The sequence below is a fragment of the Pantherophis guttatus genome, chromosome 6 (genome assembly GCF_059756535.1).
Source record: "Pantherophis guttatus breed Tessera chromosome 6, ASM5975653v1, whole genome shotgun sequence".
NCBI classification, from domain to species: domain Eukaryota; kingdom Metazoa; phylum Chordata; class Lepidosauria; order Squamata; family Colubridae; genus Pantherophis; species Pantherophis guttatus.
Window position 1 is genome coordinate 18065001 of NC_142068.1, and position 20541 is coordinate 18085541.

The 20541-nt window shown below is 40.5% G+C and overlaps 1 protein-coding gene across 11 annotated transcripts in view; it reads left to right on the forward strand.

Annotated features, from left to right (window-relative positions):
* The window catches only part of TNIK (TRAF2 and NCK interacting kinase), a 338950-nt gene that overhangs the window by 97520 nt on the left and 220889 nt on the right, over positions 1–20541 (forward strand). The gene's annotated exons all lie outside the window — the stretch shown is intronic.

Genomic DNA, 20541 nt, shown 5'->3' on the forward strand with positions numbered 1-20541 from the left:
CAGCTTCCCAGTGCGCACAGGCATGCTGGGGAGCTGCTATTCCGGTTTCTGGTGCTCCCGTGCACATGAAGACCAGCTGGCTGCCATGCATGTGCGTGCCAGAACCCGGAAGAGCAACGGGCAATGGCTGATGTGCCCAGAGAGATAGCTCTGTGTGCCACTTCCAGCAAGCGTGCCATAGGTTCGCTATCACGGTCCTAGCTCAAGAGAGTTGGTAACCCACTGCCATTAAATGCCAAGTGAAATAGAAAGGATTTGTAAAGCAAGGAAGGGAAAAGGATTCTATATAACAACAAAAAGAAATATTTACAATTGCCAGAATACAGTACAATCTGGTAGTTTTAATAGAAATCTCCTAAGTAGTAGCTTTTGCCACAGGTAATGGTTTTTGTTCCATTTTTTCAAAGAATATAGAGAGGGTAAGTTTCAATTTCAGGGTTCCAAAATTACCAAGACACTATAGGGCAGCCCGATAATATCAAATCCCACATGAACAAAGTCATCAATAACACTGATAGGGATGTGGCCTACACAGTTGTCTTTATCTTTGTTGCTACAATATATCTTGGCCTAAAACATTTCTACAGCAGGATATGAGCCGATGTTGATAGGGTAAAATGATCCCTTATTCCCCTTCATGCGCTTTTGTGGGTGAGAAACAATGATAAGGTCAGATTGCATCTATAGCATTGAGAATTAAGAGAATAATACTGCCTGTTATTCTAACAGAAGAGAATATTTGTAGCTCAGGGGTTGAACAGTGGAATCCTTGGTACACTGTCTGAGCTTGGTGTTGGCTTGCAGACATTTCATTACCTGACTAGGTACTATCATCAGTGTGAGTGACTGTGGAGTTTGCTACCTGTTTAAATATAGTAAATTGCCCTCTTGTTGGTGAGGAGTGTAGCCTTCTCCTTGGTAGTTCCTCAATTAGGGCATTGTTTTCTTTAGAGAACAAGCAAACTCAGAAAGCAGCAAGGACTCCACTGTCTATTGCAGATAATATATTTATACTTTCAAGAAAATTACATGTGGAATGGAGATTTAAAGGCATTTTGTAGTTACACAGAGAGGAAAAAAAGGAAGACAGAAATCTGTAGAGGGAAAGAAAGATGCACTTGAAAGCAAAACTGTGATGCCTTAAAAAAGATTTGTGAGGATGAAATTATATTGCATTAGGGATACATCCGTCTCTCTTTCAAACCAAGCAAGTTTGAAATGTCAGTCAAGAATAGCTTAAGAAGAACTGAGCAGCCACTTTCTTGCTCAAACAAGATGCTGACCATCTGTTTTAAAGACCGGATACTCACATTCCTTCTAAGCCAGCATATCTTAACAACGTCTTGCTGAATGGATAATAGATCAGACAAACCCAATTTTTGGTTAGTATCTTGGCAGAACCATACCCACTGACACTTGGGGTACCACAGTGGCTGAAAATCCAGAAGCAGGCTGCTCTAAATAGGGAAGTGCCATGAACTCTTCGTAGCATTGGAAATGATTCAAGGGAATATTTTTTTGGATACCGTATCAAATGCTGGCTCAGAGCCTGAATCTAGGTAGCCTCAACCTACAATAGCATGGATATATTCTGCATGGATATATTTAGAAATGGAGTACCCATCACAAGTTCCTATTTGATAGCTGGCACTACTTTTTGGGGGTGTGGGAAGAGGATTGCTGACAAAGCTTAAAGTGATTTGATAAAACATATATAAAGTAGATGAGTCTGGACTTTCAGAAAGTTATTTTGGAGGGTTGAGGTCTTTTCTTCCTCCCTCCATTTTCTTTCTGTGTTTTAAGTCTTGCATACCACAAAACTAAAACTAAAACTAAAAAAAGAAAAGAAAGAGAAAGACATAAAACCAGCTAATGGTATTAAATCAACAGATAGCCTGGACTAAAATGCTCTGATAACAAAATCCACAAAACAAGACAGGAGCCATTAAACAAACATTGAAACTTCAATAGTTCTAACCTAACACTCTGCCAGATCTTCTCAAAACTAATGACAGCTACCTCGACTTAATGACTGGAATTGAACCCAAATTTCTGTTGCTAAGTGAAACAGTTGAGTTTTGCCCCATTTTATGACCTTTCTTGACACAGTTGCTAAGTGAATCACTTCAATTGTTAATAGCAATATCATTTAGACTTATATACCGCTTCATGGTGCTTTACAGCCCTCTCTAAGCAGTTTACATAGTCAGCATATTGCCCCCAACAAATCTGGGTCCTCATTTTACTGACCTCGAAAGGATGGAAGGCTGAGTCAACCTTGAGCCTGGTGAGATTTGAACTGCCAAATTGCAGGCAGTCAGCAATTGTAGCCTGCAGTATTGTATTCTAACCACTGTGCCACCATGGTTCAATATTAAGTGTGGTGATCAGAATTGGATACAGTATAATGCTCAATGTTCCCAGAGTACTAATGTGTCAAACTCGCGATGACATGTTGTCATCATGTGATGTATCACAACTTTCCCCCCTTTACTAAAACAGAGGTGGGCATGGCCAGTGTGTGATGCATCTGGGCCATGTGTTTGTCACCCCTGTTGTAGAGGGAAGGGTGGTTAAAGAATGGGAGAGTTGTTACCCTCATAATTTTCCTTTGAAGCATTCTGATGGAACTTTAATGTGATTCCCGTAGGCCTAGTATGCTGTTCTTGACATTGTGGTAGATGTTTAATAGGTTGAAAGAATAGTTTTCTTTGAAGATGTTTCACTTCTCATCCAAGAAGCTTCTTCAGCTTTGATTGAATGGTGGGGAATGCAACGATTTATATTGCTTGACCAGCTGTCTGCAAGGAATAGGGATTCTTCCATTCCCCACCATCCAGTCAGAGCTTCTTGGATGAGAAGTGAAATGTCTTCAAAGAAAAATAAGGAAGTCCAATTGCCTCTTGAAGAAGCATTTTTGGGACATCACATTCATTGTGATGTCATTACCCAAATGATGTAAAGCAGATCATTTACATAATTTTGCCTTGAAGTGTGTAATGTCATTGTGACCTGCACCAGGTTCTGGCTAGGTTTTCATGACATGCTGAATCTCAACTAGCCAACCATACTTTAGCCTAGTTGAGTGTGTCATGCAAACCTGGCCATAATATGCCCATGCATGTCCACCATGTTTTCTTACAAATAAAATTGTCTATCTTCATTCAAAACAATTCATCATGCGAAGCAATTTACATATATTCAAGATTATCCATTGACTTGTATACTTCTTCGTAAACTACGTAGGGTCAGCTCCAGGTTATATCTTACGTAAACTTCCAGGAAACAAATTTTTGCCTTGGAGATTTTTCTATTAGCAGCAAATTAAAGCACAGCTTGGCAGATGAGTTATTTTTCTGTCAGCACCAAAGTGCCATTAGATACAACCCAGCATAAATATATAGCTTGAGGGAAGATACATCAAGATGCATTCTTTTAACCCTGAAGTCCTTCAGATATATTGACCAATTCTCCAATTTCTCAGTCAACATTACACTGCTGAGAATTCTAGAAGATGAAATCCACACATTGGAGATTAGCTAGCTAGACAAAGCTGATCTAGTATCCGTAATATCTAAATATATTTTTCTATTCAATCATTCCCTTTGCACTATATATTGTATAGGAGTAACTTTTCCATTCTGTTAAGAATTTGGGACTTTACAATACTTCAAGTGTATCAGCTTCAACGAGACTGAGATATTGCTTTCCAATTATTGGCAATCTAGTATTGAAACTTACATGGTTGGGTTTCTTTTTTCTGACAGCAGTTTAGTCCTTTCTTTCAGAGATAGGTTTGTGTGTGAATGAACTTAAACATGATTCCCAAGGCTTCCATAGTCTTGCAAAATTGCTCAGTTGTGTTTTCCCCAAACAGTTTGAGAATAATGAGATTTGCAGTTCAGTATATCAGGCTGGCATTTGGATGAGGAATGCAGACTTTTGGGACCAAATAAGAATATATCATTCCTGTAAGCACTTAGCCTATACCAATGATAGCTAACCTTTTTGCCGTTGCATGCCAAAAGCTGGGGGGGGGCGGGAAGAGAGAGTGTGGTGTGTGTGTGTTTGCGTGTATGCCCACACCCATAATTCAATGACCTCTGCACCCTCACGCATGCGCGCACAACCCCCCCCCCGCACCCTGTTTTGGGCCTAGCAGGCCTACCTGATGCCTCTGGAGGGCGAAAATGGCTTCCCCCCCCCGGAGGCCCTCCGGAGGCAAGAAACAGCCCATTTCCCAACTTCTGGTGGGCCCGGTAGGCCTGTTTTTCGCCCTCCTCAGGTTCCAGAAGTTTTCCTGGAGGCTGGGAATGGCGAAAATGGCCTTCCCTATCCCCCTGGAGGTCCTCTGGAGGCCAGAAATGCCTCCCAGAGCCTCTGCGTGAGTCCTGTACTTACCTGGCATCCAAACTGGGCCATGTGGAGATTCCTGGGAGGGGAGGGGCGGCATGGGCGGGGCCAGCAGAAAATCAGTTGGCCGATGCGTGCTGGAGCTGAGCTAGGGCAACAGCTCGCGTGCCCACAGATATGGCTCCGCATGCCATAGGTTCACCATCATGGGCCTATACTATGTATAACTTAGCACCATGAGGTTTTTTGCCTATTTAGCAGTAGCACTTATACTGATATACTGCTTCAAAATGCTTTACAGTGCTCTCTGGTTATTTATTTATTTATTTATTGGTTCGATTTATATGCCGCCCTTTTCTGGAGACTCAGGGCGGCTTACAATGTGTTAAGCAATAGCCTTCATACTTTTGTATATACCTGCTTAGGAGGGCTTTCGGCCCCTCCGCCTAAGCGGTGTTCTTTTTTTATACAAAGTCAGCTTATTGCCCCCACAAACCGGGTCCTCATTTTACCTACCTCGAAAGGATGGAAGGCTGAGTTAACCTTGAGCCTGGTGAGATTTGAACTTGCAGTAATTGCAGGCAGCTGGTGTTACTTAACAGTGCTTTAGTCTGCTGTGCCACCAAGGCTCTTTACAGTGTCAACATATCGTCCCCAACAAACCTCATTTTACCAACCTTGGAAGGAAGGAAGGCTGAGTTAACCTTGAGCCTGTCAGGATCGAATTCCAGGCTGTGGGCAAAGTTTGCATGCAATAGTGCATTCTAACCACCATGGCTCCTTTTCTATTGCCTTTATCTGTTCCTCCGCCCCCCACCCCCCTTTCATTCATTTCAATCCTCTCTGATTCTCAGAAGACTGTTTGGACAAGTCCTTGCAGTTTTCTTGGCAAGGTTTTTCAGAAGTGGTTTGCCATCGCCTCCTGCCTAGGATTGAGAGAGACTAGCCCAAGGTAATCCAACTGGCTTTCTGCCTAAGGCAGGACTAGAAGCCAGTTATTGTGCTCCAAACAAATGTCTACAGTTTCCTTCATACTGAAATATGCTGGCAATATATTACATATGCCATTAACATTTAAAAATCGGAATCTGTGTGATGAGTTCAGTTGGATGTGGTGTCCCTCCATCGACTGGATGCAACCTAAGTGCCATGCTCTCTGATGTTGTAAAATGGGGCTCTAGAAAAAGTGCAGAGACTCTAGAAAAAAGACCAGCAAAGAGGATTAGGGGACTGGAGGCTAAAACATATGAAGAACGGTTGCAGGAACTGGGTATGTCTTGTTTAATGAAAAGAAGGACTGGAGGTGACATAATAGCAGTGTTCCAATATCTCAGGGGCTGCCACAAAGAAAAGGGAGTCAAGCTATTCTCCAAAGCACCTGAAGACAGAACAAGAAGCAATGGATGGAAACTAATCAAGGAGAGAACCAACCTAGAGCTAAGGAGAAATTTCCTGACAGAACAATTAATCAGTGGAATGGCTTGCCTTCAGAAATTGTGGGTGCTCCATCTCTGGAGGTTTTTAAGAGATTGGACAACTATTTGTCTGAAATGGTATAGGGCAGTGATGGCTAACCTTTTTGCCGTTGCGTGCCAAAAGCGGGGGGACCATGGGGTGGTCGCGTGCCCATGTGCCCACACCCACAATTCAATGCCTTCCCACCTCCCGGTGCATGTGCATGCAGCCTCCTCGCGCTCTCCCCGCTTTTGGCATGTGATGGCAAAAAGGTTACTAGTGGGCCCAGTAGGCCCATTTTTCACTCTCCCCAGGCTCCAGAGACTTTCTTGGAGCCTGGGGAGTGTGAAATGGCCTTCCCCACCCTCCTAGAGGCCCTCCGGAGGCCAGAAACAGCCCGTTTCCTGACTTCTGGTGGGCCTGGAAGGCCCGAAAATCACCAGCTAGGGCAACGCTTGCATGCCCACAGATATGGCTTCGTGTGCCACCTGTGGCACGCGTGTCATAGGTTCACCATCACGGGTATAGGGACTCCTGCTTGAGCAGGGGATTGGACTAGAAGACCTTCAAGGTCCTTTCCAACTCTGTTATTCTATTCTTCTACTCCATGCCTTCTTTAGCTGGGCTGCACCATCTTTGGCTTTGATAAGGTCTGGATTTTTTTTTTGAAGAGGAACACTAAAGAGTTTAATTATGGTAAAGAAGATAGTGCCAAATTATATATTGTTAGGCAGACTAAGTTTGGATTCCAAAGTTCTGAAATTTGAGGATGTCCCGTGTTTCCCTGAAAATAAGACCCTGTCTTACATTTTTTTTTTGAACCCCGAAATAAGCGCTTGGCCTTATTTTTGAGAAGGTCTTATTATTTTGGGGCATGTGGCGCAAGATGGGGCTCCTCTTGCCATCTTACCTGATTTCCAGCTCTGTATCCCTAACCCTAACCAGAGGAAATGGCAGGGACCGGCTGCCCATGTGGTTAAATATTTTCAGGGAGGGCTTATTTTCGAGGGGGGGGCTTATTTTAGCACATGAGCTCAAAAGCCTGATTAGGCTTATTATCCGGAGAGGTCTTATTTACGGGGAAACAGGGTAGAATCACAATCATGCTTAAACGAATGAGAAATCTATAATGGTGTTGGTATTTCTTCTTAAGCTGATAGAGGGGCTGGTTAGTAGTGATTATATGAAGGTTAATGTTTTAGGTTTTTTTTTTTTATAGTTAAGCTCTCAAGTCTTGATTAGAATTGACAAAAGAGTATTTAGAATTTGCTCAGATCTTGATAAAGCAACCCAATTTAGAAATAAAGGTCATATACTGTACCTTAGCCATGTATCGTGATCATATTCTACAGGATATAGATCCTAATTTCTTTCATTATCTATAAAGAGAAGTAAAAAGAAATGCTTTGATAGTCTAATGATCTCTCCCTCATTTAAAGCAGATATGAATAGCAGGAGAATAATATGACTTCTGGGACTTGCCCCAGATACTTATTGAAATGTGTATTTGTATTATTTCCTGTGTAATTCATCTTGCGTGAATAACAAAATTAGAGTCATTAAAATTCAAGAATGAAACTACAGTGCTGCGAAATATTTCTAGATAGCATTATCCATTAAGAAAGGAAGTGAAAAACAGAGAAAAATTAATCCATAGCATTCACATAGAGATAAGTTTAGATGAAAATATCCGTCTTTAATAGGTGCCCAAAAGACATAATTTTTTAGAAGAAACAGTCCTAAGATCAGAACATTAAGTCATTTCACCTGTGGCAGGAACTTCCTTTATAGTCTTTGTGTGATTGCCCAGACTAGTAATAGAGAAGCTACAATGCCAAGTTTTCTATTCTGGCAATCCTCTTTAAGGTTTTATATGCCAAAAATTAAACCATGAATTTGCTTCAGGAGCAGTCAATGATACGTTTTTTGTGGTAGGTCTGCTGGGGATATCTGTAGAAAATCAATGTTTTCCTGTTGCAGTTGCAAGGCATTCTGGGAATGTGCTGTTGAAGATGAATTTCATGAATCAGTGATACTTCAGTGCTCCCAGGGATGCAAAAAACCAACAACCTTTGAGACTTTAAAAGACACACACACACACACACACACACACACACACACACACACACACACAGAAGCATATGTTGAACTGTTTATTCATCTTGACATAATATTTCAATATACTGCACACTAAACATGTATTTTGTGCTTTGTTGGCTCTTATGAATTAAATTACAAGGTAAACCTTAAAAAGATGTTTTTGAATTTTTTGAAAAAGTTATTGTTATGTATCGCCTTCCATACTTTGGTTAATATGTGCATTCACATCTGACTGATACAGTGGCTAAATGAATACATTCATGTGTGCAAGCAACCCTTTCTATGTAACATAGAATGTAATGAAAAAATTGGAATATAGAAGGGTGGCTCCCTTAATGTAGCTGAGGAAGAAGTCTCTGGGATTCAAGTGTCCTTTCTTCTTCTTCTCTTCATTCTTTGTGTTGTTTATAATTATTGTGTTATTGATCATTGTTGTTGTTGATATTGACAGCATAGTCGACATGGCTGCCCAGCTATATTAAAGGATTGATGGTATACCATATTTGCATTCATATCACAGTGTATAAAAGTGGTAAAGGTTCCCCTCGCACATATGGTGCTAGTTGTTCCCGACTCTAGGGGGTGGTGCTCATCACTGTTTCAAAGCCGAAGAGCCAGCGCTGTCCGAAGACATCTCTGTGGTCATATGGCCGCATGACTAAATGCCAAAGGCGCACGGAACGCTGTTACCTTCCCATCAAAGGTGGTCCCTATTTTTCTACTTGCATTTTTTACATGCTTTCAAACTGCTAGGTTAGCAGAAGCTGGGACAAGTAATGGGACCTCATCCCATTATGCAGCACTAGGGATTCGAACTGCTGAACTGCCAACCTTTCGATTGACAAGCTCAGAGTCTTAGCCACTGAGCCACCATGTCCTCTTATCACAGTGTATTGTTTAAATTAAATATAATGTAGAATGATTACTCACTATAGGGTTGTTTCCTTTTCCCTTCCCTTCCTTTTTGCAATTTTTTTTCTAGTCTAAAACAATACATTTTATCCTTTCTTTCAAATTGTTTCTATATCAAGGGCCACCAGATAAGCTTTCCCACTGGAAATTATAAAAGAAGAAATCTGACATGTGAGCAATACTTATCTCAACTGGAAGCTTTATCACTATTTGGAAGTAATTTTTTTAACAGGCTTCAATACATTTTGCATACAATCAACTATGTAAAGTTGTGTCAAGGAGGCCAATGAGTTGATCTCAAGTCTTACATTTCCTAGATTCATATCTTAGATGATGTCAAGCAGCAGTTGGTTGGTTTTTAGCTGATGTTGCATTTCCTATGAAAGATCAGGCTTAGCGTTTGAGAGTTCAGATTCGTGTAATGTGATAATTGGATAAAAGTTGTGGCCAACAACATTTTCACCAGTTTCCATCTGTTCCGTCGTATCTATCTTTGTAAAAGGCATGTCTAATTATTTTTCTACAGAACTTAACTTGGAATGTTGCAATTCATTTTGGCAAGACTAAAAAAAAATACAAATGTTAAAAATGCAGGGGCCAAAGTATTTCATAGGTTTGGGGTTTAGAGTCTATAACATGATTCTTTTTTTCAATCTCACTTTGAGGCACAATTCAAAGCATGAGTATTTCTCCCAAATTGAGTTCGCTCAATGAGATTTAAAGGTGTACCATCTTATTTTAATGCCAGCAGTTTTAATCTGTTAATTGCTCTCACACTTGCAGGTGTTTGGTTTGGCTGTAGCAATAGCAACAGCACTTAGACTTATATACCGCTTCACAGTGCTTTAGCGGTTTTACAAAATCAGCGTATTGCCCCCAACAATCTGGGTCCTCATTTTACTGACCTCGGAAGGATGGAAGGCTGAGTCAACCTTGAGCCTGGTGACATTCGATCTGCCAAACTACTGGCAGCCGGTAATCAGCAGAAGTAGCCTGCAGCACTGCACTCTAATCACTGTGCCACCCCGGCTCTTAGAGCCATAGATAGAGATCTATAGATTGTGGTATTATCATTTTTTGGAAATCCTTTGTCCTAAATTTGTATTGATTATAATTGATGGTTATTTGATTATGTTGGATGAATGGAATTTCCTCTCTAAGTGAATTTTTTGCCTTGCTGTTTGGATAAAGAGCACACCTGAATTTAAAATTGAACAGGAACCTGACCACATCGCCAAATACTGATGCAACCTTACTTGTAAATATTGTATCTTAATAAATAAAATAATGAAACTCTATGTTCCATAATGGGACAAGATTGAGACATTGCTTTCTTGGATTGGTTATTTTGGTTAATTTAATGCCTTTTGACCATGATTTGTTGTATAATTGGTGATTTTGGCTAAAAATGTATTTGAAAAATTCATCATGACTTCTTTGGGTTTTTTTGCTGGTTGGTAACTCCTTTGCTTTTACTTTTCTCATTGGGAGGAATGTGAAGGTAGACAGGGATGCCATGTTATGGCTGACCTCTTAATGTCAGAAATAAATGTCAGAACCCTGGAACACAACCTGTCTTATTTATGCAAGTAAAATTGTCACATTCAGCCTTGTATGTAATGTTATCAATCAGGCCAAGATGTTCTGTTTTTACAGGCTGCCCATGAACAAATATAGATTTTAAAAATATAATCGTGTGGGACATTTCAAATCAGTTCATATGCCTGTAAAATGAGGCAGGGGCTTCATCTATCTATCTATCTATCTATCTATCTATCTATCTATCTATCTATCTATCTACCTACCTACCTACCTACCTACCTACCTACCTACCTACCTACCTACCTACCTACCTATCCATGTCTCCAGATTGCACAGGATTACCTCCTTCTCCTAATAACAAGAGGTAACAGCCATTACCTCTCCTAATAACAAACTTGAGTGCCAAATGCTTCCAATGATAGAATTGGAACTAAGATTTGATTACTAAAAAGAAGGAAGTGGTATCTACATCAGAGTGTGAGCTTCCCTGAAAATTTTGCTCTGGGAAATCTTCCAAAAATATCACCTGCAAATTAAAATAATTTGTATAGAGTTCTTTGCTTAGTTCCCCCCCCCAAACTTTCTCTGACTTTGCTATTTGTAATTATCCTGTGCAAATATGCAAATGTTGCATATCTAATGTGGGGTCTACTGCCTTCTGGACAAAAATTAATAGCTGAATGTGATTTTACTCTACTTAATAGCTGGATGTGATTTTACTCTACCGTTGGACCATATACAAGTGAAAAATTTTTTTTAGATTTTATATATAAACAATGTGATCATAAAGTGTGATGTCATGTGATCACATTGCTTAGCAGTGGCAATTCCAATAATTCCAGTTGCTGTCATAAGCCCAAAATGCACGGGGCATTAAGTAGAAACTGACGGGAGTCGTGGGTGAGACCCTGGCACAGGCTGCATGCGAATTGGGGGAGCAGGGAAGGGGGCAGCCATAGCACCATGTGAGTGCAGGAAAGCCATGGGTTGGATAAGTGGGTGCAGTGCCACCCAAGTGTGGGAAGGCTGTGGGGTGGAGGGATTGGTGCTTCATGACCGCAGGGAAGCCATCTACCAGAGTGACCTCCCTGATGGCTTCCCCATTGACGTCGCTTGTGGGAAGCTGGCAGGGCAAGTCAAAAATGCTGATCACATGAGCACAAGAGTCTATGATGGCCAAAACTTCAAACTAAACAGGGCTGCTGTAAATTTGAGCTGTCAATGAATGAATGGATGTAAGATGTGGACTTACTTGTACAGAAATGGATTGTTTCAATCAGGGGTGGGTTCTACTTACCTTTACTACCAGTTCGCAACGGTATCGCGCTTGCTTGCTTCGCTCGCTTTCGCAACTTGCTTCTGCGAATGTGCAGAAGCTTCTGTGCATGCACAGATCGCTGATGACGATATCTGGGGTGGTGGGCAGGGCCTCCCACCAGTTTTAATACCGGTTCTTGTGAACCGATCCAAACCGGAGGCAACCCACCACTGGTTTCATTGTAGAACCTATTTTATTTCTTAGATTGTTAAGGTGAAGATCTTCCTCCACTTTTTACTAGCGGATTGTGTAAAACAGCTATTCATTTGCTTGACAGCTGACGAATGTGCCAGAATGTAACTCTTCCTTCTCGGGAGCTGAGGATGTCCTTAGAGAGAAGCTAAATCAGAGGTGGGTTTCAGCAGGTTCTGACCAGTTCTGGAGAATTGATAGCAGAAATTTTGAGTAGTTCAGAGAACTACTAGTAAAAATTCTGACTGGCTCTGCCCCCATCTGTTCTCTGCCTCCCAAGTTCCAGCTGATCGGGAGGAAATGGGGATTTTGCAGTATCCTTCCCCTGGAGTGGGATGGGAATGGAGATTTTACAGTATCCTTCCCCTGCCATGCCCACCAAGCCACGCCCACCAGAACCAGTAGTAAAAAAATTTGAAACCCACCACTGAGCTAAATCCCTACATCCTAGTTCACTGAACTTACTCAATAGCAATAAAATACTTGTCATCAATTGAAGAGTAAAAATGGAAATCCAAGGATGAAGTGGAGTAGCTTGGAGCAAGAGAATGCCAGCTGAAGAAGTCCCATTATGATGAGAGTAAATCACAACATTTTCATTGCAGATCTCACTTGAAAGACTGATAGATCCATTCTTCTCTGAACAAAAAAAAATAGTTGTCCTATATTATTCTTACCTTGGTTCCTTCTCTTTTTTTGCTGGCAAAATTGTCAATTTTGAAAAAGAACAGCTGCCCTTTGCAGGAATATTCAATTGGAAGATGCAAGCAGAAGAAGATTTGCATGTTATCATTTAAGGTGAGGGGAAGGAATGAACTAAATTAGTTCTCGCAGAACTTACATTAATAATTATATAGATTTCTTAAACCAGTAGTAAACATGGCAGAGATAAATTTAACACTGATATACTTAAATAAAAAAAGAATGAACATTAGAGGAGTTGTACCCAGGAGATTTTTCTGGAAGTGGGAGAATCATTTGATGTGGTGCTCTAAAATAGCATTAAGATCTTGGATTGTGAGTTGATACCTTTTATGGGATTTGCTCAAAGATGTTTTCATTTTTCAAAGACAAAATCTGAAATACAATGAATAGAATTGGTCTTCAAAGAAAATGCCTGATGGATCACGGTGACGCAGTGGTTAGAGTGCAGTACTGCAGGCCACTTCTGCTGATCACTGGCTGCTCAAATCTCACCAGGCTCAAGGTTGATTCAGCCTTCCATCCTTCCGAGGTCGGTAAAATGAGGACCCAGATTGTTGGGGGCAATAGGATGACTCTATAAACAACTTAAAGAGGGCTGTAAAGCAGTGTGAAGTGGTATAAGTCTATGTGCTATTGCTATTCAACTACTCTTTAACTGGATTCATCTGAAAATATTGGATTGGATTAGATTGGATGGTATTTAAAGTGCTGAAAATTAGGAAATGAGTCTATCTTAACCCTGCTGCTTATTCCAGGACATTTTGGATATATGGACTCTTAACACCTATGAGCTTCAGGTTTTTTTTTTTTAATTTGATTTATATGCCGCCCTTCTCCAAAGACTCAGGGCGGCTTACAATGTGCTCAGCAATAGCCTTCATCCTTTTGTATATTTATACAAAGTCAGCTTATTGCCCCCACAAACTGGGTCCTCATTTCACCTACCTTAGAAAGGATGGAAGGCTGAGTCAACCTTGAGCCTTGGCGAGATTCGAACCCTGCAATAATTGCAGGCAGCTGGTCTTAATAAGCTTAATAACAGGGTGCCTTAAACCCCTGTACTACCAAAGCTCAAGTTAATGTAACCATTGGTCATAGACAGAAATACCTGTCTATGACTAATACCATATAGAAATAGGAATATTTTAAATAGATTTCATAGAGATTTTTTCAAACTTTCTTACAGAGAACTCCTATATGGAATGTGATATCTTTGCCCTAATTTAGCAGACATATTCAAAAGAGTTTGAGCTCAAAATACTCTGTTCTGACATCATTATTCCAAAACACCATATCTGGGCTGCAACAATCCAGATAACCTCTAGATGGCAGCCAAAAGGATATGGTAAACTCTTAACTCTACAATTTTGCAACCCAGTGAAGAAATATCTTCTTCTACCTCATGATATATTCAGGCCTCTTGCCCAAAGAGGTTGCTTAACCTTTGTTTGGGAACAGCAGGATTTTGCTATAGCTTGAAGATTTCGTTGCAATTTCCATACTTTCAATTCCCATCTTGGCAGAAGAATGTGTTCAGTGATTATTGAGCATGGCTGAATGAGGAAACAGCTGGCCCTGGGTTGCGTGTCAGTGACTAGAAGAACGTGTGGGAAAGATAGGCTGATGAAATAAAAATGAATAAATCACTTTCCCAGTTACATTAGCCTAAGGTTCAAACAGGCTTGCTGATCTTGGACCCGTACAGCGTGACTGAGAACGGTATCTAATGGGTTATTTAAAAACTATAACTTCCCCATCTGCACACACAAAAAAATGCTGTTTCTAGGCTGTTGTAAGCTTCAGTGTGTGTTCTCAATGTGGAGCAGTACTTACACAGAGATTTTACTGAACTACTATTACCAGAAAACTTTAACGGATAGTCCTCATTCAGTGACTGTCTCATTTAGTCATCATTCACCGTTACAACAGCGATGAAAATGTAACTTTACAACCAACCCTCACACTTATGCCTTTCACAAGTCTGTAAAGCAAAAGAAGACTGAAGTAAGGTCATAAACGGATATCGGACATATCGGACATAAATACAATCGAGAGAGTCCAGAGATATTTTACGAGAAGAGTCCTCCATTCCTCTAACGGCAATAAAATTCCTTATGCCACCAGACTCCAAATTTTGGGTTTAGACAACTTAGAACTACACAGACTTCAGTCTGACCTAAGCGTAGTACATAAAATTATCTGCCACAATGTCCTTCCTGTCAATGACTACTTCAGCTTCAATCACAACAATACACGAGCGCACAATAGATACAAACTTAAAGTGAACCACTCCAAACTCGATTGCAGAAAATACGACTTCAGTAACAAGAGTGGTCAATGCCTGGAATGCACTACCTGACTCTGTAGTTTCTTCCCCAAACCCCCAAAATTTTAACTGTAAACTGTCTATTATTGACCTCACCCCATTCCTAAGAGGGCGTGCATAAGTGCACCAGCGTGCCTACTGTCCCTGTCCTAATATTCCTTTTTACTTACTCTTTTCATGTATTCAAATTATGTTCATACTTTTACCTGTTATCTTATATATGCTTGACAAATAAACTTATGATTATGATTATGATAAACAAGTCAGTGTTTTATTTAGCAACCCTTCTTTTAATGACCAAGTTGCTGGCCCCCTGTGAGGACTATCTGTATTGTTACCTACCTTGGCTAGGATTTCTGGGAATTGTAGTTGAGCAACATCTGGAAGACAGTGCTGAAATGAGCAGATGTTTCTTCAGATGGGTAATAGTTAAGTAGCTTTATTACTTCGTAATTTATTTTATGATGTTTCGTACATTTGAGCCTCCACATATGATTTGTATCCAGGGGCCATTTGGGAGACTGCCAAGAACTAGGGAAATGTGCTGATATAATTTAAAGTAGAAAGTTGTAAATGAAAATAGGGCGCTTAGCAAATAGTTATCCTGCAACAGGCTCCTTGGAGTGCTAGCTGCTCATGTGAATAAGCTCAGTGGAAAGTAGGTCATGTTGTAAGAACAGATTAGGCCCGGGTTCATGTTTTATTGACTTAAGTTTTTCAGTTAGATTGGCTTTTAGCCAGTTAAGAGTGTTTTGTCATTTTAATGGCTCCTTTAAATAAAAAATGGAGTGGGGAATTAGATTTCTCCCCTTTATTTGCTACATTTTGAGCTCCATATTTGGAAAACCAGAGTAGCAATGTATATCATTTTTCTATTCATTGTCTTTCACCTTGTCAATTTTTAACAATCATTACAAAAACAGCCCTGCTCAAAAAGCAACTGCACAGATCAAGTTTATTCTAAGAGGGTGAAATTTATTTCCTAGTGTACATAGACTGAGGTACAGCTCACTCTTCCCAAAGCAATTCTTAAATTATTTGCTGATAATTCACGACCGATCCATTTGTGTTTTTAGATTTGTGCCTGAATGTTTAGAGAAGTCCTTGGGAATTTATTCTAATGGGTCCAGTTTAGTGCCTTTCAATTGTATGCTGTGTATTTATTTTATTATAACATAATTAAACACTCTCAGTAGCTTACAAGATTCTGTAGTCCAAGCACATCTAGTTGATGAATGATATCTCAAGGCTTCTTGATAAAGTTAGGAATGGAGAAACAGTTCGCCTGATGCGATCAATCTTATTTCACGTTCTTTGCGTTACAGAAGAACATGGGATATGTTCAGTTGGTGCAGGCTTGTCTGTCAAGGAAGTAGTAGTGAGAAGGACCAATTGATTTTCGGTCTTTTGGCTAAGGTCAAGTGTAGTGCTGAGGATCCTGTGGTTTTAGCCATCTTTATCATATATTAACTCATGCTGAGTTGTCCAGAAATGATGGATCAGCAATATTTCTGGGAACCGTCTGGATCTATGCCATCTTTTTCTGAATTCTTTGTAAAGCATTTCCTCTATTTTGGTTTAAACAATCCCTTCATGTCACTGAAAAGAAAAGTGGGTGGATTTTGTTTATATATAGTGGTGGGTTTCAACCGGTGTTACCACCGGTTCGCTTCATGTGCGCACTTTGTATTATGGAGCAGCTGAGATGCGGCAATCTGCTCTGCCGCGCCTTTCAGCGGGGCTAAAAATGACCGAATATAAGATATGTATAATGCAGGAGCGGGTGGGAGGGCCAAGCTAACCATCAGAGAGAACCGTTCACTCTCAGCTCACTATCACCGCTACTGGCTCACCCAAACCGGGCCTAACCGGTAGAAACCTACCACTGATATAGTAATTTTTTAATCTGTAGTAAAAAAATGTGAGTTAAACATTTTTACTGGATGTTTGGAAACGGAAACCCTATTGGCTAGGGTATAATGGTCCCAGATTATGTTACAGACAACCTTCCAACTAAATGCATAGAGCAGTGATGGCTAACCTTTTTGTTGCCGCATGCCGAAAGGACACGCATCCACGCCCATAATGCAATGCGTGCATGACCCCCCCATTCCCCCCAACGCCCGCGCATGTGCGCACAACCCCCCGCAATCCCCCCAACCCCCTGCACATGCACGAAAGAGACTCGAAAATCAGCTGGCCAGCGGGAGGCGCGCACGCATGCGCAGTGGAGCTGAGCTGGGGCAACGACTTGTGTGCCATCAGAGAGGGCACTGCGTGCTACCTTTGGCTCACATGCCATAGGTCCGCCATCACGGGCATAGATAATAGATGGCAAGAAGAATGAGTCAGTCTGCATCACTTCATTTTCTATCAGGTTTCAAGCTTCTACACCTGCCTGAAGAAGACAGAAGTTGTAGCTTTTATCAAAGAGTAAGTTTCCAGTACAAATTTCTGTTGTATTAACTAGATCTGATTGCAGCGTTCAATTGCCCTGTACAAGTGTTACAATGAAATAAAGGTAGCAGAATTCAACTGCATCCAAATTAGGGGTGGCTAGATGGGTTGTGGAAGATTATTTTCTATTCACCTTTCTTATTGTGCACCTAGACTCTATAGGGTTCAATTAAGTAATGGAAGCCTAAGACAAGAAAGGTAGAGTTAAAGGGTTAACCCTTTAAATCCAGCCTTCCTTAGTTGCAGCACAGTTTACAAAAAACAGGCATCTCGAATTTCTCCAAGGAATATGGATTTCTTAGGGCTCCAAGATCTGGATTGTAAAAATCAATATGGTCACTAGGTGGCAGTAGAGAGCTAGATTTGTTTCTCAAGTAGCCTTTTGGTGCCATCTACGGGTAGTAGGGCTTTGGATTTTTGTAGCCAGATCTGACAGCCATAGGATTTCTATTCTTATGTATTCCAGTAATATGGCTCAACTTGGGAGTTCTTGTCAGTATATCTGGAGGATATTATATTGTCAACTTGCAACTAATATGCCTCTTTATACACAACCAATTAAACAAGCGTTCCTCAACTTAGCATCATGCTGGCTAGGGAATTCTTAAGAGTTTAATTCCACATATTTTAAGTTGCCAAGTTTGAGAAACACTCCTCTTGAACTATAATCCATTATCCAATAGTAGGGAGGTAGTATATGCTTTTCTTCAACTCAAAGTCTTAGAAAAATGAGAGTGAGTTTTATTGGTCATTGTATTTAATCAGGCAACCGTTGATAAGAGATGGTATTAAGAAACAAATGTGGATATTTGACCCAGGACCAATCAGTGTTAATCTGTGGGACGATTTGGGATAATTAAAAAGCCATGGTAATTTTTTTAATGAGTTGATTACAATAACAGTTTATTAACAGAAGGTTTTGGAATTTTCATCTTGTCTTTTTTATTATTGTTCTGTCTATTTTGTTATTAGTGTAGTATCCAGATGACAGGTTAGCAACTTGCAAATGGAATTAGTAGTTTTAAATTCTTTGGGCCTATTTGCCAAAGGGTAGGAATAATATTGTTGTAATACATCTATCAGCCTTCAATTTGGGGGGGGGGGATGGCGGACGGCAGACATGTGTTAGTCTTTTTTAAATGCACTTTTTTCTTTTTAAATGTCTTGTTTTTTTCTTTGTTTCTTAAAAAAATGTGTTTTTTATTTTAACTTTTTTGAATAAAATAAAAAGGCGCTCTCATGTGTGCATGCACATGCACTTTCCCCCTCTCATAAAAATATCCCCTCTTTCCCCCCCCCTTCCTCCTTGCTCTGGGCCACCAACCCAGAAAGGTTGGGGAACTTTGCACTAAGCCAGGGGTGCTTAGATCCGGCCTGCGGGGCCACCCTGGAAACAGCAAAGGACCAGCCTGAGGTGCCTCTGCCAGCGAAAACTGAGCTTGCGAGGGCTGTGTGTGGCCCTACTGAATTCCGTTTTCGCTGGCAGAGGGTTGCAGGAGGCTGTCGCAGCCGAAAACGCAGCTCAGGTGTCCGTTTTCACTGGCAGAGTATTCGGGCCCCCACAGGTGCCCCCACAAGTGATGTCATGCTGGTCCACGCCCACCTCCCCACCGAGGTCAAACATAATCCTGATGTGGTCCTCAATGAAATCGAGTTTGACATCCCTGCATTAAAGCCATCCAGGATTCTAAAATGGCCAACTTTCTTATCTCATCATTTCTTACCTTATTTAAGTTACACAGATTTCTAGACTGTTGAACGCTTGATAATACTTGCCTCACTGGAGACCACTCTTGAAGGTTGTTATTTCAAAGCTTTTGAAACATAATGGCTATGGTTGGCCATTAGCAAAAAGGTAATTTTGCTGATTGACAATGTGCAGCAAAAATAATAGTAAACACATTTACCTAGAAAGGTTTGACATAATAGATATTTCTTGGAAAAATCTCAGGGAACAAAAGAAACAAGTTTCTGAGCAGCGGCACATGAGGTTGTGAATTCATCTCCCAAAAAAATGGGTGGGAAATCGAGTTTTTGGCCATAATACATGAAAGCTCTAAGTGTTGTTTTTGTATCTTGGCCTGAATTTCTTGGCTGTAGGAGTACAATTCAGGGACATGATTCATCAAGTAAAATTAGTTGTCAAGTCATATGAGGGAATAAGGTTTTCCCCATCCCCTTTTATTTATTTTTTTTTAAAAAAGCTATAATTCCTGTTAATCTTCCACCACTGGGGCAAGGCAACTTCTGCAAATCAACATGGGAATGATATGGTGTAAACAGAAAATCTGATAAATCTAGAGCAGAACTGGTTCCTACAGATTAAGTGTTTCTGGTTTGTAATCATCTGCAAAAGAACCCTGGAAATCCTGCAGAGAGTAGCTAACTCTTATTAGCAAAGCATTGCCTTGACAGTGGTAAATCCTTTAGCTGTTCCTCTTGAAAGGGGAATGGTCTGTGAAAGGCAATGGCAATTTTGCAGCGAATGCATGAATAAAACCGATTGTTGGATTAGTAGCTACAAGGCACAAATGTTAGTCAACTTTTAAAATATCCAACACTCTTCTTACTTCAAAACTCCTTGCAGTTGAATAAATTTAGTAACGCATGATTACTTTCACTATTCCATTCTTCCTAGCTCTGGTTATTTTGGGTCTCCTTTCTTCTTCATGGTAGATACTTGACACAGGATACTTAATGCTCTTCTTCTATCAACTGTATAGTTGAATCTCTGGTACTTTGGAGAGCTGTACAGTGGATTCTGCCATATATAAATGGCACCGAGATATATCATGTATTCATTAGTCTTCCAATTCTGTGGAAGTTAAAACAACTCTTAATATAAAATTGACCAGTGAATGATCTGTCCATGATAAAGGAATTACACAAACCTCACTCACTTTCAGATCATCAGGTCTTGGATGAATAGATACCAAATCCAGTGTGTGGTCTGTGGCATACCAATTAGGACATGTAGATAGTCTTTATGATAGACATGAAATCCTTATTGAGCTACCTCAACATGGGCACTGAAATTCCCAGAGATACTCCAGGGAATCCTCTCACCAAACCGGAAGCAACTTGTGATGCTCATATATATTTCTTTTAAAAGGTTGGCCCACCTTACAGGTCTTCCTAAGAGACTGTCTGCAGTCAGTCATGCTGAATATATGTTGTCTGT